The sequence below is a fragment of the Bacillus rossius genome, chromosome 2, assembly GCF_032445375.1.
Source record: "Bacillus rossius redtenbacheri isolate Brsri chromosome 2, Brsri_v3, whole genome shotgun sequence".
Classification (NCBI taxonomy): domain Eukaryota; kingdom Metazoa; phylum Arthropoda; class Insecta; order Phasmatodea; family Bacillidae; genus Bacillus; species Bacillus rossius.
The window spans coordinates 57,817,657-57,837,811 of NC_086331.1; the positions used below are offsets into that span (position 1 = coordinate 57,817,657).

Below are 20,155 nucleotides of genomic sequence, written 5' to 3' on the forward strand. Positions count from 1 at the left end.
TCATAATTAACGTATATAATTTAATATGCTATAAAACATTAAATATATTTAAATCAAATTGTAATATAACTGTGATCTTATCACATAGGTATGCCTTTTAAATACGTCCCTTTACCCATGCAACATATTATACCTAACTTGTGCTAAAAATACAATAAATATTATAATAAAATATTAATACATATTAATAGTTTTAAAAAATTAGGTATATATTTGCACTTAAGCCCCCTTACACTTAAATACATTCTCATTTATGCTTAAAAATTCAAATTTTTAAATAAAGTTGTAAAAATTTATAGTCTTAAGACATAGTTATGTTTTTTAACATATGCCCTTTTAATAATCCCATTATATATCAATGTATCTAAGAAAAATATATTTAAAATGTTAGTATAACTATACTCTTATGACATAGGTAAGACTTACAAACCTACGATTAATTAATAAGACTATTAACCCAAAAATCAAGCATAAAAATCTTAAACATAGTTATGTTTATAAAATGCTATCTTCGACGTCTCATGAATAGTTCGAAACTTTGCTACAAGAATAGACAGACTGACCTCCCTCCACCAGTACCAAGGTATATATCGTCAACTGGTATGGTGTCATGTCCGCCATCTTGTTTTCGTCTGCTAGTGTGCTAGCGCCATGTTAGTATAATTTTCTGTTCGCCATAACTTTGACCTCGACTGTTGGCATTGAACTTTGACCTTGACCTTGAGACCTTGATCTTGAACTTTAACCTTAACTTTGAAATTTGACCTTGGCCTTAAAATTTGACTTTGACCTTTAAATTTGTCCTTGACCTTGAAATTTGTTTTTGACTTTGAAATTTAACCTTGACGACGACCATCATGGATCCGATATTTTGTGTTTAGTACTCGCTACCAGGAACGATAGTTAACATATATTACCCGCTAGAGGATATTGCCACCATCTTGTTTTCGTCTGCTGGAGGACACCATATTGTGTGTGTACTCCTCTTATATAGTGCATTACCATCATGCTAGTTTTATTCTAACCTGCTAGAGTGCATTAATAATTTATTATTACTGAGGTGCCCGCCATTCGGAAATTTGGACACCATATTGAAATCATGTAATTATTTAGCTAGAGAAATTAAAAAAAATTGCCTGTACAACGCAAGTCGTCAGGCAAGAAGTGTTTTTGCCAGTGCGCATTACGCAAGATGACGAAGCCAGTGCGCGTGAATCGCGACATGGATTGTTATTGCCTTCTACCGCACGATACATTATAACAGGCCCGTCCAACTGCGGCAAAACATGCAGAACTACTGAGTTTGCTGGGGAACCATATGGTCTTAGGTTCGAAAATGTGTACCTCTATTCCAAGATGTTGCAACAGCCTAACTACGATTCTACCATCGGTGGAAGGCTGAAGTATTTTCCATTTAAATATAATACAGATGTGCTGCCTCATAGTGAATCAAGAGCCAATTCAGTGTTGATTTTCGATGGTCATGTGCGAGAAGAAAGGCATAGTACAAGAGTATTTTTTCATGTATAGACACGCAAAAGTAGACTGCATTTATTTGTGTCAGATGTACAGCAGGATTCCAAAACATTTTCTACGCGACAATGCGAACGTCATAGTACGTTTCAGCATGAATGAACTTAATTTGCATAATGCCGATGATGTTTGTTAACGTAAACACTGACATGACATTTCAGGAATTCAAACATAGGTATGTGATCTTTGTGCTGGAAAAAGGAACACGAATTCCTCTACGGGATTAGTAAGTCGTGGGAGAGTCGATGTAACTGAAAGAACCAAAGTCTCCTCTGCAGACGACGCTACATCCGTTGAACTCGTCTGTACTTTTCTACATGATCTACAAGGCTAATGGTGTCGCTGCTATCGGGATCTCTGGTGACGACGCTACTCCTTCAACTAAGTCTAAATTGATGTTAGCTGTATCCGAATACATAGGGATTCGTCCATAGCATACACATCCCTAAATCCCTTAGCACATGCAGCCACAATGTAAATGACGCATTTTTAATTGCTGTATAGTATCGGAATACTTTTACTCATAGCACAGTTACAGTTATAGTTACAGTTGATCGTACTAATGTGAATGCAGCCATTTTGTGTAGTGATATCTTCAAATATTCAGAAAAGTGTAAATAACAAAGACCGATTTAAAAAAAATGTAGCATGGATGTTATATGTATTAGCAATCAAAATAAAAATTTTGTTAAGAATTTTAAAATGTTAAAAACACTTATAATGAGCATTGAATATCCCTGTAAGTTTTAGTTTGCCTTTTGGTAATTTTTAGTAACATTTTCATTTGTCTCTTTTGAGTTATCATGTATGCTAATAATGTTTTTAACAATTATTATGCCAAATATCTAAAGTAATATTATATACAAACAAAATAAAATACAATTCTGAAGGTAATTATGTAGGGACGCATCAGTGGATGCGAGTGTCGCATCACTAGAAATCTAGATTTTAGTGGATGCATGTAAGGATGACGATGCCTCCCTTGTGAGAATTCGGAAGCAACACAAAAATGGCCGCATCCACTACGATACACTTCTAGTATATTCTTTAGATAAGGGATCCATTAGGCTAGTATTTGGATGCAGCTATTGTAGATTCACTAACCCTAATTAAATTCTAGGTTATGCACTGAAGAGATATGACCTGCACTCGTGCCTCACATTCCCTTATAAGTTTCCTGGTAGCACTGGCAAGAAGGACGGCTTCGTGTCTTGCCATCAGCAGATGTAGAGTCATATTTTCGTCACAGATTTCGCTAATAAATCAGGTAATGTCAGGATATGTTTATATTATAGGCCTGGTATTTCTGAGACCATCGTCCTATATGCTTGTTATTGGTCCTTACTTGATTGAAGGGCAAGTCAAGTGATGAAGGTAAATGTGTGTTGGTGAGTGTTAATGTATGTGTCTAATGTGATGAAGAGGGTAAATGTGAGTTGAATATATGTCAATGACTGTTATGTGAGTTGAATTGTGTTGTGATGATGGTAAATGTGTGTCTAAACATGTCTATTAGTATTAGGTAAATAGTTGTGTGATGATGATAAATGTGTGACAAATTGTGTGCCCTTTTTGTTGAATGTGTGTGATGATGGTGAATGTATGAAGAATTGTATGTTAATAATGGTGACATTGTTACGATGATGGTGAATAAGGTCGAATTGTTCATCAAAAATGTTAAATACATGTTTTCACGATTGTGAATGTGTATCTATGATGATGAATATGTGTCTATGATGGTGAAGGTGTTTCTATGATGTTGAAGGTGTTTCTATGATGGTGAATGTGTGTCTATGATGGTGAATGTGTGCCGATGATGAATGTAGTTGGAGCCAAATATATCCATGTAGCCTCGTGGTCATGTAGCCATGTAGACATGTAGTCACACATCTGGTTGGAGCAATGTTTAAATGTAACTGTTCAATATAAAATTCATACAAATGAAAATGGATGTTGTTTTGACTCTCAATGTCCACCAACAACTGCGGGCATATAAGTGAGGACTGGACGGTACGACTCTTAGTTTGTTACTGGCTATGGTGGTGTAAGGATCATCTGGTTGTATCGCTTGACATATAAGTCTAGAAATGGTCTATTATTGTAAACACAATGGTGTCTTTACCATATTTAATGCATAACTTGGTGGAAGCTGTACCATTAATGTCGCAGACATCGGTGTAAGGTGTGCTATCGTCACCGAAAACACTAGAGGAGGCTTCAGAGATTGGTGATTCATCAACAACTAGTGAGAATCGATGCCGTTATTGTGACAAGATTTTCTCGATTGGTAATAATGTTAGGTGACATAAGAAGAGAAAATTTGCTTACAATCCACCTCGCACAAAATTTAACTGTGAGAAATGTTGTAAGCAGTTTGCAAGAAAAAATAATTTGAAAAGGCATACCATAACCTGCAAAGGTCGTGCTAGGTGACAGACAATTAAGATATCATCTCAACAACGAAGCAGTGATGTGTTTAAGAATACATCGATAAATGGTACATTATCGGACACTTCACCATATGGGTTTGGTCTGAAAGGTTCGTTGTCATTGCCTAGAAATCCTTGCAGTTATTGTGTTATGTCTTACGCATATGTTCATGATTTTCGAAAACATGAGAAGAGTAAATGTGCAAAAATTCCTTCTCGTATGAAGTTTCGCTGTGGTAAGTGCCATGTTTGAGACAACATGCGAAAAACTGTAAAGGTGAAGTTCGTGTGCCTGCTGTGGAACTACCTGCGGATATTTCGATTCCTCGGTTTAGGTTGTAGACTCGTATGCGTAAAAGCACAGAAACAGATGTTCAGCAACCAGTCGTAGTGACTCCTGGTCATGACTCTAAACCTAAGACTGTGCTCGGTGTATTACAGGTAAATGATAATGAATTATTCTTGGCGAAATCTGCATTTCATGGAATGTTAAGACTACTACTACCCAAATACCTTAAGTGAATCAAAATAAATCTGCACTTTTCTTGGTGATATTGAGCTAAACATAATCAGCTTATGGATACGGTTAGCAACACACAGATCAATAAAATATAACTTATGGTTGGATTGTGTATATGGTTAAATCTGAGCCATTTCAAGACCAAGAGAGCAAGCATGCTTCCAAGATGATGATGGCTATAATTTACAATTCAGATCAAGTGAGGTGGTCTGTTAAACATAGTATACATAAACTCTGCAAGGAAGAAAAAGAGTACGTGAATGGATCCGGCTGCACACTGACTTCAATGAACCGACCCAAAAAAAAAATATTTGGTCAAATCCACTAAGGGCGTAAATGAATATTTATCTGCTCAGTTTTCATAAGTGTGCTTAAATTTAAAAAGTAATAAATAATGTTTGTAAAATTATTATATTTATGTAATGCAATCTCCCTGAACTTTACTGACATATGTCTAATCATCGATTGAACCAAGGGCATGAATCGATTAGTTAATCCAATATATAGTGTAGGTAATTTAATAAAAAATCTGAATTTTTTCAAATATTTTATTTAATTACCTTTGTTGGGGAAAATTTTGAATTATAAATTCTATGGTGTAGTTGTTTTTTTAAAATAATTTTGCACCATTTTGGTTTGAACTGGAAAATCCAAACTCAAAGATGGTGCTATCTGGTAAAATGACCATGAATTAGATATTGTCGAGTGTAGTGCCCTCTGGCAGCAATACCATGAATTAAAATTAGTCGACAGTGACGCTATTTGTCAATTCATTTTTGAAATTTGAATTTGGCAAGCTTTGGTAACAACATTATAAATTAAAGATGGCCGACAGTGGCGCTCTGGTGCAACACCATGAACTAAAGATGGCAGACAGTGACACTATCTGTCAACTAATTTTTGACACATGAATTTGGTGTGCTCTGGTAGCAACATTATGAATTAAAGATGGCCGACAGTGGTGCTATCTGGTAGCCTGTGCTGGAATTAAAGATGGCGCCCTCTGGCAAAAAATTTAAACATAGTGCTCCCTGCGAAACTTCGCTATTACTAAAGATACCTATACTTTGAAAGCATATATACCTTATTTATTTATTCTCCAACTGGTCCGAGAGCCGAGTGGTTAAAGGTGTATGTTTACGAATTGAATTATGAAATTTAATCATCCTCGAGTGTGGTTGGAAATTTAATGGATGACCATGACTTTTGAATAAAATACAGAGGTCATTAGCAGACGAAAATAAGATGGCAGCCACCAGCAGACGTAAACAAGATAGCAGACACTAGCAGACCAAAACAAGATGGCGGCGATGACTTCTCTGACTGGGGGGAGGATAATTAAGCCACTTTAAGGAATTATCATGGCTTCGAAATATTTGGGGAATAAACTGTAAATTTTCCCCAAGAAATAGGGAAAATAAAGGTCATAATGAGGACTTTCGAGGTGGTTTAGGTTCCTGCGCCTGTCCCAGAACTCTATTCCTATCTACACGCATGAGGTTTTCTCCATTCTGTAGGATGTATGTGCAGTGAGCGCAGAATACGTTAAACTTACGTGGCTAGGCAAGACTCGATGGTCTGAAAATCATCATGACTCGTATACATTTATACATTCTGGGGCCAATAAGTTTTAGAGTGCTGAAATGTTTTTTAAAACCCTTATCTTTCGCCCATGGTAGACTTTTTATATTTACCCAATAGCATGCACGTTTGGTATAAAAATACAAATTAGTTTGAAAAACTAATTTAATATGCCCTTATTGTGCTATCGTTGGACTGGAGACTGTTAATTGACATCTAGATTGTGAATTTTGGCTAACAGAGAAAATGCGCTATCACTTCCTCTATGGGTCATACAGTAAAATGTAAATATAATAAATTAATGGATTAAGATTTAATTATATAACAGCAATTTCATATGTATGTCAAAAGTATTTAAATTTCAGTGGGTAAGTAAAATGAAAAAAGATAGTTTTCCAATTGTTGATTGTTGATTGTTTTGAATTGTTTAGATTTATGTTAGCAATTGAGTACAGAGAATGATGCCTGAGGTCAAGTATGCCATTTTTTCATTTCCCTTACAGTTAATAACATCACTTAGCAAACTAAGTTAGTCAATCTCTGTTACTATTGTTCTTGTTATATAAATATCGCGGTAAAGTTTACTAAGAAAATAAATAACTTCCAGTGTTAGAACTCAATCGAAAACTCAAAAGGCTTATATTTATTTCCATTTTGTAAATCGCTGCCTCTTTTAGTATTATTAGTAAATCACATCTAAATGAATAAGTACTTTTGAATACAATGCAATTTGTATATATTATAGATATTATAGATATTTTATATTTCTGAGAATGATTACATTTCTCCAGTTTATGCTATTTTAATCTACTTACTACGGGACACTTAATCGGAGAGTCTGGCTTCGATTCCAGCTGCTGGCTAACCTTAAGTATTTCCTAAGGCTTTTGTAGCCTTGAGTCTCTCCCTGAAGCCCTACCTATACCGCCAATGATACCTGACTTCTCAGAGTAGTTTATTTTGCTTTCGTGTTGGCGATATATCTCATAAACCATGAAAGATTATGAACGCAACTATTTTATTGAGACGATGAAATTTGCATACTAACAAAACGTTACGTCAAGGTAATTATTTTCTGCCAAAACCTAATGTTTATGTACTGTTTATTTTTATTATATGTAGTTCCTCAACTGTCACTGACTCGAGTCAATTTGTTATATAAATATAGATTGAGTAAATTATCCAAAAACTTAGTACTAAAAAGTTCTTCTAAAAATAATATCTTATGACCGATATCACGAAAATTCGGATTTTTAAAATAATATTTTTACTTCAATAATTTACATAACATCTTTTATTTTTGTTGGCAGACAATGTTTTCCCGAGAACGCCCTGGATAAGTCGCGGCCTTGTCCACCGAGCAGTTCCCGAGATATGCAAAGTGTACTTTTCTACATCAATCATTTTAATCATTCAATTATGTCTGCTGAATTAGATTTGACTTCATTAGAGGAAATCAAATGACACTTGGTGATTAAGTTGGCTTTTCAGTAATTTTTGTGATGCAGTTTTCATGGTTTGTAGTAAAATTTCACTTAAATCGTTTTCACTTACTCAATTCAAGAGTGCTGTAGAAATGTTTGCGGAACCAGATACAAGTAATAATAATAATAAAAGTAACAAATTTGTCAGAAAAAGTCAATTCAGTACAGGCTTTTAAACCACGTAAAGCTAAATATTATAGCTTTTTAAAATTCACAAAAATAAAATAAACACAAGGAATTTAATTATCTGTTATTAAATGATATTACTTAACTTGTCTCGAACACAATTGTTTTCCAGGGTGAATATTTGTTAAGTTTTTGCAACTTTAACAGCCTCCAGCCCGGCTCAGAATATTACCATAAACTCGACTGTGGATTCGTGCCCCGTTTTGAATCATGCTTTAGACGAAAGGCATTTTGTGCAGTTTAATAATAATGTATTTGTGTGTTTCCAGTTTGTCCAATATGGTGGGTCGGTGGCAGCCAACCTCCGTGGCGATTCCCACGTAAGGAATGGAAGTAAATTTGTATCAACTAAGTTTGTCACAAAAAAATTATCAAAGTCATTTAAACTGTCAAAACAAAACTGTCAACTTCAAGTCAATATCAGGGGATGGGTGGCTCTTAGGTGGGGGCAGACTGGGCTTTAAGAAGGCAAAGAACACATGGGATATTAAAGAGGCTATAAAGGTATTATGTTGTTAATATTAATGTCCTATGTTAACTAACTTAACTGTAAAACACGAATGATGTGTCAATAATGGTTTAAAGAATGCAGACAATTAATGTTTCTATGCAACGAGTTTTGACAATATTTAAATTTACAATATTGTTTTAAATGCATATAATCGTTACAAATTCAAAATTTCCATTCAGCAGTGTAAATAATTATTTTAATTTTAAGTTAAGGTAGGTTATGAAAAGTTTCAGTTGGCCCAGTGCAATAATAATATTCTATAATGTGACAGGATTCAAAACATATTTGAAATTATCTGTACAACTTTATTTTATGGAGAAAACTGGAAGCTATATTTCGTCCAGTAGGTATTACATCTGAAAATTTGCTGTTAAATATATTTGGGAAAGAAAATTTTACAGTGTGACAGAGTCTAAACAGGATAGTATCCTAAATTATTTTTATTCTAATACTTCATGTTTTGACACATGATTTTATATAAATTCGTAATATAACCAAATTTTATTTTTTACTAAAAAGTTTATGCTGTGTAAACAGCTTAGCCCTCAGTATACGGCATTTGGTTTGAGTAATTTAGAAAAATGGAACAGAAATCAATGAACGGAAATGTGACACAAAGATGGCGGATCCACGTGTAGCAACATAAACCAGTATATAGTCACATTCGTAAACATTAGGGTACATACCTAACGTTTTGATGTGCCAAATTAAACTTTATGATTACGAAACTACACTGGAATATATTTTGAAAACTAAAATAGTCATAGTAAAAAGTAATCTCGAGTTTTAAAATACCTCAGAAAACTGGCATTTTAATGACTATAATGCATGCACTCTTTCTAAAGTCCCAATTGGCTTAAAGCACAGTGGTAGAGCGCGCGCTTATTTACTTCAAGAGGCGTAGTTCAAATCTTATCACTGGGATTTTTTTTTAAATTGTTAAAATAACGTTATAATATAATATTTTTAAATTAAAATACTGAATCAGCTCAATAATGTAAAAGTTTGTTTGTAGGAAGTATTTACTTAGTGTTATTATATGTGTTTTAAAATGTTTCAGTTTGATATTTTATTAATGCCATATAATTATTACTTCTAGTGAGTGCAGAAACTTTATAGTATTAAACTGCTGAGTAAATTTTAACAATATGGGTAGTATTTTAATAAAATTCCTTGTCGAATATCAGGAACAAAGTCGAGGTTTTATCGGAGCCGTTTCTAATAGTTTGAAATTTCCAGTTGTTTCGTGCTGCTATTAGAGATGAACTGACGTTACAATGATCGGTATACACAACGGTTATGAAACACTAACCGTTTCGTTACACTGCTGAGTCTCTGATAACAGGTTAACAAAGAAAGATAATCTAATTTTCAACTTGCGTTAGCACACATCGCCCAATTCAGCTAGGTATCGCGATACATGCATTTAATTACCGAAAGACCAATTCTTGCTAGCGATAGTATTGATTCTCAAACAGCAACAACTATTTTCTGAACGAAACTATCCATACCGTGCCTTTCTTTCACACAGTTCTCGGTTATAAAACAAATCGTTTAGAAGTTGACATGTTTAAATTCTCCAAGTAATTGAGCAGTTTATAAGTTCAAGTAATAGCAAATCTTCAAAGTAACGTTTTACAACAGAGTTACCTAAATGCTCACGATCGACTTAAACAAATCTGTGCTCGCGATCGACAAAAACAATTATCTGCTCTCTATCGACATTTTCACCAATTCTCAGTTATTTAATAACTATCAGAAAGTGACAGTTACTCATTATTTCTTAATTGTTGTTTTAACTGACTAACAATTTAAGGTTTTTTCATGTGTGTGTCATTAGGCTAAGGCGTATGCACGTCCAAATTAAGCAGAATATGAGTTAAATTATATAAAATGTGTCATTCGTTCAGTCAGTAGAAATTTCTTTGTAATTATGCAAATAATTAAGGTGCTTGGATTAAATTATATATAATTACATCTGCAGCCACGACAAAATATTTTATTTTGAATGAAAAAACGCTGTAATGAATTTTTAGTCGCTATTTGCAAAATGAATATTATATTATCAAAAACAGACCTTCATGCCAAATATTGATAACATTAAACATCTAAATAACCATTTATTCAATCATAAACATAACTGCCATAGCTGGTATTGAAAAATACCAATTTCGCTCATCCCTAGCTGCTATCTGCGTTTAATGGTGGCAAGCAACGTTTACGACTCAGGCAACGAATTCTAGCGGCGAGCGCAGATAGTATGTGTGCGATTCGCTTCCAGAAATTTCGGTAGGTATTTTAAAAGCGTATATGTTATTGATCAGTTTATTTATCACGCTCGGCATTATTTTTAAGAATTCATGTTAAATTTCGGGTTTGAGTTACGTATTATATGTTTATTTTCAACATGAACGTGAGAACACATGATTTTGCTTGTTACCGAGGTTAGATGTTTATACATCACTGGCGAATACTGAATGCCTCGCTCACATGTTTTTACTAAACAAGTCCATTTGCAATGTGTTTTTTTTTTCATAATCTTAAAGGAAAAATTTTATGTTAGTCCTATCATGTACTGAATTAATAAAATCATGTGGTATACATTTTGGATTATCAGTTTTCATGTAGCCTTTGATTTAAAACTCTTTATATTTAGTATATCATTCATTAAATCAATAAAAATTTAGCTGAATTTTAAATAATATACAACTACAAATAAAGAGTTTCAAGGACGAACGACAATCCAAAAATTTATACGACATGATTTAATGGTTTTAACAATTTTCCTTTAAATTAAAAAAAAATTATGACTTGTTCACTAGAAAATGCCTTTTATAAACAATTAAATGTGGTTATATTAGAACATTATTTAAAAGAATGTGCAAACACATGAAATATTTGAAGCGAAATAATTTGGAAACCACCCTCGTTACGTCGTCCCTGGCAGTGCTCACCTTCGAAGCAGCTGGCAGTGGCAACGACATGGCCGTCGCGCTGCGACTGTCGACTGTCAACTGTCGCTTGTCGTTTGTCGGCGGGGCAAGCCGGGCCGAGGTGCGCGCGCAGCCGGCCGTGCAGCGCATCTGGAGCGGCGCGGCGACTGACACGCTCGCGAGCCCAGCACCGTCTTCTATGTCACCGCGGTCTTTTATTGCTGAACGCAGCTTTCCCGCCCGCCCGTCTTGGACATCCGCTCGAGTGGCAGCCCAGGGTCAATTACCTGGGGGTCCCTGGACTCCACGCTCCTGTGGACGCACCACATCATCACCGTGGCCGCTAAAGCCCGAGCTGCCCTCAGGGCGGTGCGCCCGCTGTTGGCTCCAGCTTGTCCCCTGGCGCAGGAAGTCAGGATCCGCCTGTGTGAGACGTTCATTCTGCCCATCCTGTTCTATGGTGCTGTCGTCTGGGCCTACACATCCGAGTACTGCAAGAGGCCCGCCTACTCCGGCTACAACCACGGCCTCCGCACCATTCTCGGCTGGCCGCTTCACACTGCCGTCCACCTGCTATACCGGCTCGGCAACGTTCCGCCGCCCCAAGAGCGGATCCGCAGGATGGCCCACGACTTCTACCGCAACCCGGTGATCGCTGCGACCGGTGACTACGACGAGAGGGCCCCGCACGTACTCCGACGCGTCCGCGACTACCTGTTGCAAGACCCACCGTGACGAAGGGGTCACATCGAGATACGCCCTTGGCAATAGATTTTGCCTGCTACACTTCCTGGAAGGCCGTCCACCACGTTTCTGTGCTGACCTCCCCTACTTGTTCATCAGCATCGGTCTCCTACGCCGCTGTTCCACCACCTCATGCTGCGGGCTGGGTTTTTAATTTTTTCCCAGTTATATTTCACTGACGTCACCTGTTTTTGTTCCATGATTTATTTACACCATCGCCCGCTGATGGTTTAACGAAAGAGCTCAGTGTTCTGGAGCGTATGGCATATTCTGGATGGATTGTGCACAGCACAAGTATGCACATTTACATAACCGATTCAAAATATAACTAAAGAAAAAATAGGAAAAGAAAGAACGCACCTTTCATCAAGATTATAGATTCAATCCTTTTTTATTTACGTGAAACACCATTGGGCTGTTGACTTTTTAAGGGATGTAATTTTCATAACATATAAATTTACAAGTCTATACATAAATGATTCATATAATGGGGAATGAGTAGATGTATTTGGTTCGTATGGGGACACCGGAGGCCGGAAGGGGATCGGGTATCCAGTAGATGGAAAATACCGATTCAAGCGCAGGCGGAGGAGCGAGGAGCCGAGCTTGAACTTTGACCTTGACCTTGAACCTTTACCTTTAACTTTGACCTTTACCTTGACCTTTAACTTTGACCTACAACCTTGAACTTTGACCTTGACCTTTAACCTTGACCTTTAACTTTGACCATGACATTTAAATTAGACCTTGGCCTTGAAATTTTATCCTGACCTTTAACTTTGACCTTGACCTTGAAATTTTACAATGACCTTGAAATTCGACCCTGACCTTTAACCTTGCGACCATCGATGTTGCCAACCTCTTGGATGACGTCATCGGCGGCCATCTTGGATGACGTCATTTAATCCATGCTAATCCGTATGCTAATCTATGCTAATCCGTATGCTAATCTATGTTAATCCGTATGCCAAACCATGCTAATTCATGCCAATCTGTATGCTAATCCATGCTTATCCGTATGCTAATCCATGCCAAACCATATGCCAATCTATGCTAATCCGTATGCCAATCTATGCCAATCTATGCTAATCCATCCGCCATTTGGTTTTCTAGAAAAAAAACCTACGCATCGAACACCCCACTCCTCTACATTACGAATAAACCATCTAGCATCCCGCTCCTCTGTTACAATGACATCGTCATCGAACACCCCACTCATCCCTGTTACAATTTTTCGTTACACCACATTCTTTAAAATAATTTATTATCAAAAAATATATATATATAACATCGTTGTCTGCCAGAGGCAGCCATATTATTTAGTGGAGACCACCATCTTGATTTCATCTGATGGTATCATCAAGTGTAGATTTTTAAAGTACGCTAGTGTATGTAAGGCCAAGTTCCTAACCCGTACCAGCATTATTATGACCCTTATAGACAAAAACCCACAAAATCCATACTCATTTTGCTGTTGTAACCACCATTTTTTCTAATAGGTTTTAACTAAAATATATGTTATCAATACTATCGTTGTGGATGCGATAGTTAAAGTAATGATAATTTTAAAAAAGCATTTATTACTCCATCTTAGCTGACCAGAAATTGTTCAGAGTCCTAGCTCACAAGTAATATTCTCTTCTCATGTTTGCGTACTCGTATTTAAAAAGCTGCATGGAAGCAGATATTTTTATTGTCTGCGTATAATTACATTTACCATTCTCTAAGACATTTATAAGTATCAGTACCTTGGGGGATATAGGTAATAACAATTAAAAAATAATAAGTAATAACTAGGTAAAATCTTATTTATTAAATTAAGAACATAAACTGAAACATAAACTATACAACAACAAAAAATTAGCAACAAAAAAAAAAAAAAAAAAATGGAAACTATTAAACAAAAAAACAGAAACTATACACCAATAACGGAAATTATACACCAAAAATGGAAACTATACAACAAAATGAAAACTATAAAACAAAAAATGGAAACTATACGACGAATAGAAACAGAAACCCAACTACCAAACTATTTACAACACAAACTATTTACAGAAAAAAAAAAAATTATTCGTCGCCTCCGATATAGCCGTGGGAGACCGTGCGGATGTCGTCTTCACAGATTAAACGTTTGTCATCCTCCCACATTATGGCTAGCTTATTGCTGTATTCGCTGTACAGCACATGCTTTCTCGACCATATGGCTCTAACACCTGCCCTCCTTGTGTGGTGGACTTGCAGGGCATCCTGGTAATCACCGAATGTGATGTGGTTTTTGACCACACAATGCTGGATGCCCTTAGCCTTCTTCTCGACCTTGCCACCGCACCTGTATGCATAGAGTTTGGCCCGCTGACTGACAAACTCGCTCATTACTTCTCCCCCACATTCATCTTTGAATTTGCCAACAACTTTCTTGTTGATGGGGGAGAAGCATGGGTGGTCAGGAGGGTAGCAGCTGGTGTCGAATTCAGACATGAACTTAGAGTCGGCTCTTAGATCATGGTAGAAGTCCTGTGTTTGAATCTCATACACAAAGCTGTCTGTATCCATATATGCCAGATGAATATTTTCCTGATATTTTGGTTTCATAGTATTATAGTGGAAGTCGTACATGAGTGTTTTTGATAGATCAAGTACTGCGAGTCCGGCATAGATTGGCATGTCGAAAATGATGGTCTCATGGTTCAGGTGGACAAGAGACAAGTTTGGCTCATACATCGTGCGGTCCTTAAAGGACGGACGACACACCAACTTCTTACAACGCTTCTCGGAGCACACCAACTCCATTTTGAGCCTCCGCCTCTTGTTCTCCATTAGTTTGCCAAATGTTGAGTTCACAGCGAGCTTGAAGAACTCCTTCTCGAACTCGTTGGCTGCAGCTTTGCGCTTGTTGGTGTTCAGCCTAATATAGGGCTGCAAACATGCAGACTGCTCAAACTGAAGAACATTTATGGATTATTATGATTTTTAGACCATGCGATACTGCCTGCTGTAGGTTTTTATAGTGAACGATGTAGTGCTCTTTATTTTCCAGCGTTGTCATCAGCTTTGATTGCTTTATGCCGGGTGGACACTGATTCATGGGAAGAAATGGCAGGTCTTTGTGACTTTCATGGAGTTCGAGAGGGTATTCCACATCACACTCGACAATGTAGCCTGTGGTGGGATTTTCCGGAATAGACATGACTTCAATTGATGTGTCTGTCCATTGGAAATGACGAATGGGGAGCGGCAGAGACATTGCCCACCCGTACAAGTTGTTTGCATCAATGTACTCCCGGAATGTGGATGGCTTGGAAGAATCGTATGTTTCTGGTGAGAAGGCGTTATTGGCTACGCAATGACGTTTAATGCTTTGTGCTACACCACCACGAATACCAGCCTCCACAAACATATACATGTCGTAATCTGTGAGTAGCTCTAGCTGTACACCTGTGGTTCAAAGCATCGCGTCGAAAGCGAACCCAGGACAAGAAATGTAGTGAGACGGATCTAAACTATATGTTTCCAAGCAAAGACTGTGTAAATTCTCGAACACGCCCGCCAAAATCAGAACATCCGTCTTCAGGTACAAGTCAGCATACTCCCCAAAAGTAGCACACTGAAACTTGTCCCAGACATTTTGTGCGTAAGCGTAATCCGCCTCCGAAATACCAGTATCAGTCAGAATATTAAAGAACTCATCGATGGGTGGAAGACTAGTATCGTCTAGTCGAGCAAAAGAATCAACGAAGTCGTATGGAAATACTCCTTTGCAGGTAACCAACTTCAACTCATCAGGAGCGAAAAACTAGCAGTACTTATAAACTTGTCTGCAGGAAAGAACTCGGCGAGCGAACCGAGACCCCGATTCATAAAACGGAAAGTATCAACAAACTGGATACTGAACTTCTCGCATAACTTTTTGGAAAAAGTTATCAGCTTCTCTTCTGAATTAGGAATGATGAAAATATCTTTAGTATCATACCACAACTTCCTGATAATGAAATTCTGGTCGTATGCCAGGTTGTAGAAGAACACAATAAACTTTTTCGGTCTGCGCCTGAGAAGGTTGCAGTCATTAGGTACATGCAGCCCCAATAAATTCGCCAGTGAAGTGATTATGGTCACGAACTTTCTTTACAGCCCCTCCGAACTTTCCCCCACAGTAGCAACAACACCTTGCTTGCAGAAAAGCAGTGTTCTGTGCATGTGTGAACTGAGTCATAGGAACAGACGTAGAAAAGATTTTCTCGACAGACTGACCGATTTCGACAATGCGAGAAATGAATTTATCATCTGCATAACACCCCCAGTATACTTCAGGCTGTGAAGGAAGTGAAGAAGTGAGGTTTGCAGGAATGAATTTATTATCTGCTTTCACGAAAATGCAGTAGCTGTATACTTTATGCTTTTGGTACTGCAGCGTGCATGACTCATCAGGATTCGGGTGACAAATATAGATTTTCTCCAGAATAGCTTCAAAGTCGTAATATAGCACGATGGTCATCTTATCAGCATGATGGAAGTTTTTGAACTTCAGAACAGGAGGCAAGCCATTTTGATCGAGCGATGGCATTTCCATCCTAACAGCAGCATGCTGTTTGCAGAGCTCACTGTGTTTTGCCAAACACTGAAGACCAGTGAGCCCACTTACCCTTTCCCGATCATCATTATGCTTGAAGCATTATGATGTGAAGTGATTTGGGACCGAACCAGGGCAGAAAAATTAGTGATGTAGGTGAAATGGAACGAATTGTCATTAACCAAGAGCAGAAGATCGAAATGATGTTCTTTTTCTTCAGGAGCGACTCGTGCAGGTACAATGTTCTGGTTCTCATCGATACTGTAGATGTTGATTGAGACTCCAGGGTTCTGTTTTTCGAACAGAGTGATCTGCCGAAGTGGATTGGGAAACTCGATGTTAGTGAAGTTGAACCTTCCTTCCAAGTCATTGTAGCACTGATTTACATGCTCAGATGCTCACCCGCATCTAACTTAACCAGAATTGCACACTTAAAACATATGTGCTCATATAAGTATTTACAGATTGACCACCGCAAATTTTTCCTTTGATGCAGGTAGGTATTTCGATCTAGGAGGAGCTAAATCAAAGTGGATCAAGCTTGTTAATGTGTAGTTGAAGTCGCTTAACGACCGACAAAGACCATCCAGACCCCTTTCATAATTAGTATTCTTCCTCTTTACATATCTTAAAGATGTATTCAGTAATGACATCCTCCACTTCACGAACTGCAAAGAGTAGAACATTCGTGGTTTTGAAGGCCCTCTTGTCTTCACACGTACCCATTGGCTTTTCACAATTACAGTCAAGCACGATGTAATACTTGAGTGGACCATCCTCTTCAATTTCCTCTAGAAGTTGGCTTATTAGTTTAACCTTGATAGAGTCCATGTATGTACATGAGTCCAGGGCCGCAACTAGAGTCTCTGGCACCCGGGGCATGAATGGATTTATGCGCCCCCCTCCCCCCTCTCTTTTTTTGTACATACCACACCAATAAAGCGGGGAGGGGGGTCCACAGTTTCTGTGCTACTGTAACTTCCATGCATGAACCCACTCAGTGGCGTAGCCAGGATTTGTGCATGGGAGGTGTTAAGAAGCATGCAGACTCCACCCCCCCCCCCCCCCCCCGGTGGATTAGAGCGGGGTGGTCCGGGGGTCCTCCCCCGGGAAAAATTAGGATTTTAAGGTGTAATATAGTGCTATTTTAGCAGTTTCCGGTACTTAAATTTAAATATTGTAATGTTAAAATTTTTATTAATTTTAATATGAAATTTGTTTGAGTGATTAATAAGAAATTAATTAATGATTTGGTGCTAAGGGTGGGGGGGGGGGTGGTTGAACCCCTAATACCCCCCTCTGGCTACGCCCCTGAACCCACTATGTCCATAAAGTAGTCCGTATAATCACTAGACTTGTTCATTAAATATGATGAGACATTATATTGTAAATCAGATTAGACATTCCTGACATTCAAGTTAAAAAACTTTTTACCAGTTACCAGTTGTAGTAGGAATTACAATGCAAGCGATTTCGGCGCCCCCACAGCTTTGCGCCCGGGGCGTATGCCCCGCTTGCCCCCCCCCCCTCCCCCCCCCCCTAGTTTCGGCCCTGCATGTGTCCTTGACAGAACTGGTATTATTTTCTACCACACAAGTCTTCAAGTTACCCCAGATTCCCACTTCTGCAATGATGAAGTGGTGGATGTTGGTCAAAACCCGCCTCTGTCACCAGCTATGTTAAGCTGGTGCTTGGCTTAGGTATGACTACATGCTTAAACGCAGCCATTCTATGCTTCTTAGTTGATAGTGGATCAGGACCCCTTGCACACTTTGGTATGTGCTTTCAACTTACCAGCCCTGGCGGACACTTTAGCATAGTTCCCACACGAATACATTTTATGGCTAGGGATGAGACCGCAAGCCGTCTTCTCATGATGTGTGACATGGCTGGAGTTTTCGAAGGTTTTGAAGCAGAAGCTACTCCAGGCGACTGACGTCGTGAGGGCAGCACCAGTACATGTTGTAAGATATTACCACAATTTATCACTGCGAGCAACCATCTTTCCACACAGATGACACTGCTTGAGGTCATGCTGCTGGTTGTCAGCACACTGACGTTCATAACGGTAGCAGGGCAGAAACGTCATTTCTGTATGGTTGATGTCATCACAACAATCGGTAGTCTGTGCTCAATGCACGGAACACGCGAAGGAAGCCCGATGTACGGAGAACTATAACAGAAGTCTTAAGAAAACAATGTAGCTAGCCATTACATGAAAATGTTTGTATACATAACTTCAAACCTACAAACTACAGCTTCAACAAACCAATCCTTAAGTTAGCACTACCTTGCCCGAAAATAATTTTAAAAATCACCAAAATGTTAAAGTACTGTAACTGACAAGTTAAACTGAAGTAGTCAACAAATATTCAAAGTCCTGGTAACTGGTAACTTTTACAAAATTTTAAATACAGAGAAGCATTTAGCTCAAAAATTTTCAAAGTCGTGGTAACTGGTAACTTTTACAAAATTTTAAATGCAGAGAAGCATTTACCTCAAAAATATTCAAAAGCCCGCACAGCTACATTTTCACACAAAAGTTTAAGTCTAATTTTTCGATAATCTGAATAACCTATATGTACAAAGCCACACATACAGGCCAATTGTCTATGGACCATGAGACCGAGTCATGACAATATCAGACGTATAGGCTAGTCATTTAAGAACCGCAAGACCTTCTTCGACTTTAGATAATTACAGTCATTTAGACCATCATGAAATTTTTATACATACTAAAGGACCAAGTGACCTTGAAAAATATTTTAGTAACACCAAGAGGTTTTGAACTAGTAAATATTCAGTCACTACATATTTTACTACGCGCATTCAACAAAAAGGAAGCATCATCAACGAAAAGGCAGCACATTTTGGAAGCAAAATTTAAAAGGCAGCACATTTGGAAACACCATCAACAAAAAGGAAACACATTTTGGAAGCACCATCAACGAAAAGGTAACACATTTTGGAAGCACAATCAAAAAAGGCAGCACATTTGGAAGCACCATCAGCAAAAAGGAAGCACATTTTGGAAGCACCATCAAAACAGGCAACACATTTGGAAGCACCATCAACAAAAAGGAAGCACATTTTGGAAGCACCATCAAAAAGGCAGCACATTAGGAAACACAATTTACGAGAACTAAGTCTTAGTTAGAAATGAGAATTCAAGAAATAAAAACATTAAATTTTTAATTTTAATATTTAATTTATTTCTTAACATTATACAAATACAAGTAAGATAAGCCAATATTGTATGTAGCTAGCTTTCCTCAGTTCTTTGAGTATGAAGGATTTTTCTTTTATGCACGAATAGTTTCCTGCACAAAGCGAGCCATGTAGAAGTCTTAGCCGGTCAACCAATATGTTTGGATCTTTACAAAATGTGTAATCAATCTCTTCTACCACTATCTTACTTGCTTGTTTATTATAAATACTTTTAATATCACAATCGTCCCAGTGATCATAATAAGCGTTATCAGATTTATTTATTATAACACGTCGTTTCCATCGTTTCGGTCTCAGGACACCGCCACATTCTTCGATCTTGTCAGCTATAGGTGCTTCATCACAGTCTATGCTTTTGTCAACAGCCTCAGAGTCACTGTAACAATCACTGTAGAAGACATCCTCTTCACCCAGATTACCGTATGAATTCGATATC

At 37.7% G+C, this 20,155-nt stretch overlaps 1 protein-coding gene across 2 annotated transcripts in view; it reads right to left on the reverse strand.

The window, feature by feature from the left end:
• The window catches only part of LOC134529962 (uncharacterized), a 137,913-nt gene extending 126,638 nt beyond the window's left edge, over positions 1–11,275 (reverse strand). The window contains exon 1 of one of the 2 annotated variants that reach the window (XM_063364503.1): positions 11,199–11,275. The gene's annotated coding sequence lies outside the window, so the exon portion shown is untranslated. The remainder of the gene's footprint in view (positions 1–11,198) is intronic. The other variant, XM_063364504.1, reaches the window with a different exon arrangement.
• Positions 11,276–20,155: the final 8,880 nt, after the last annotated feature.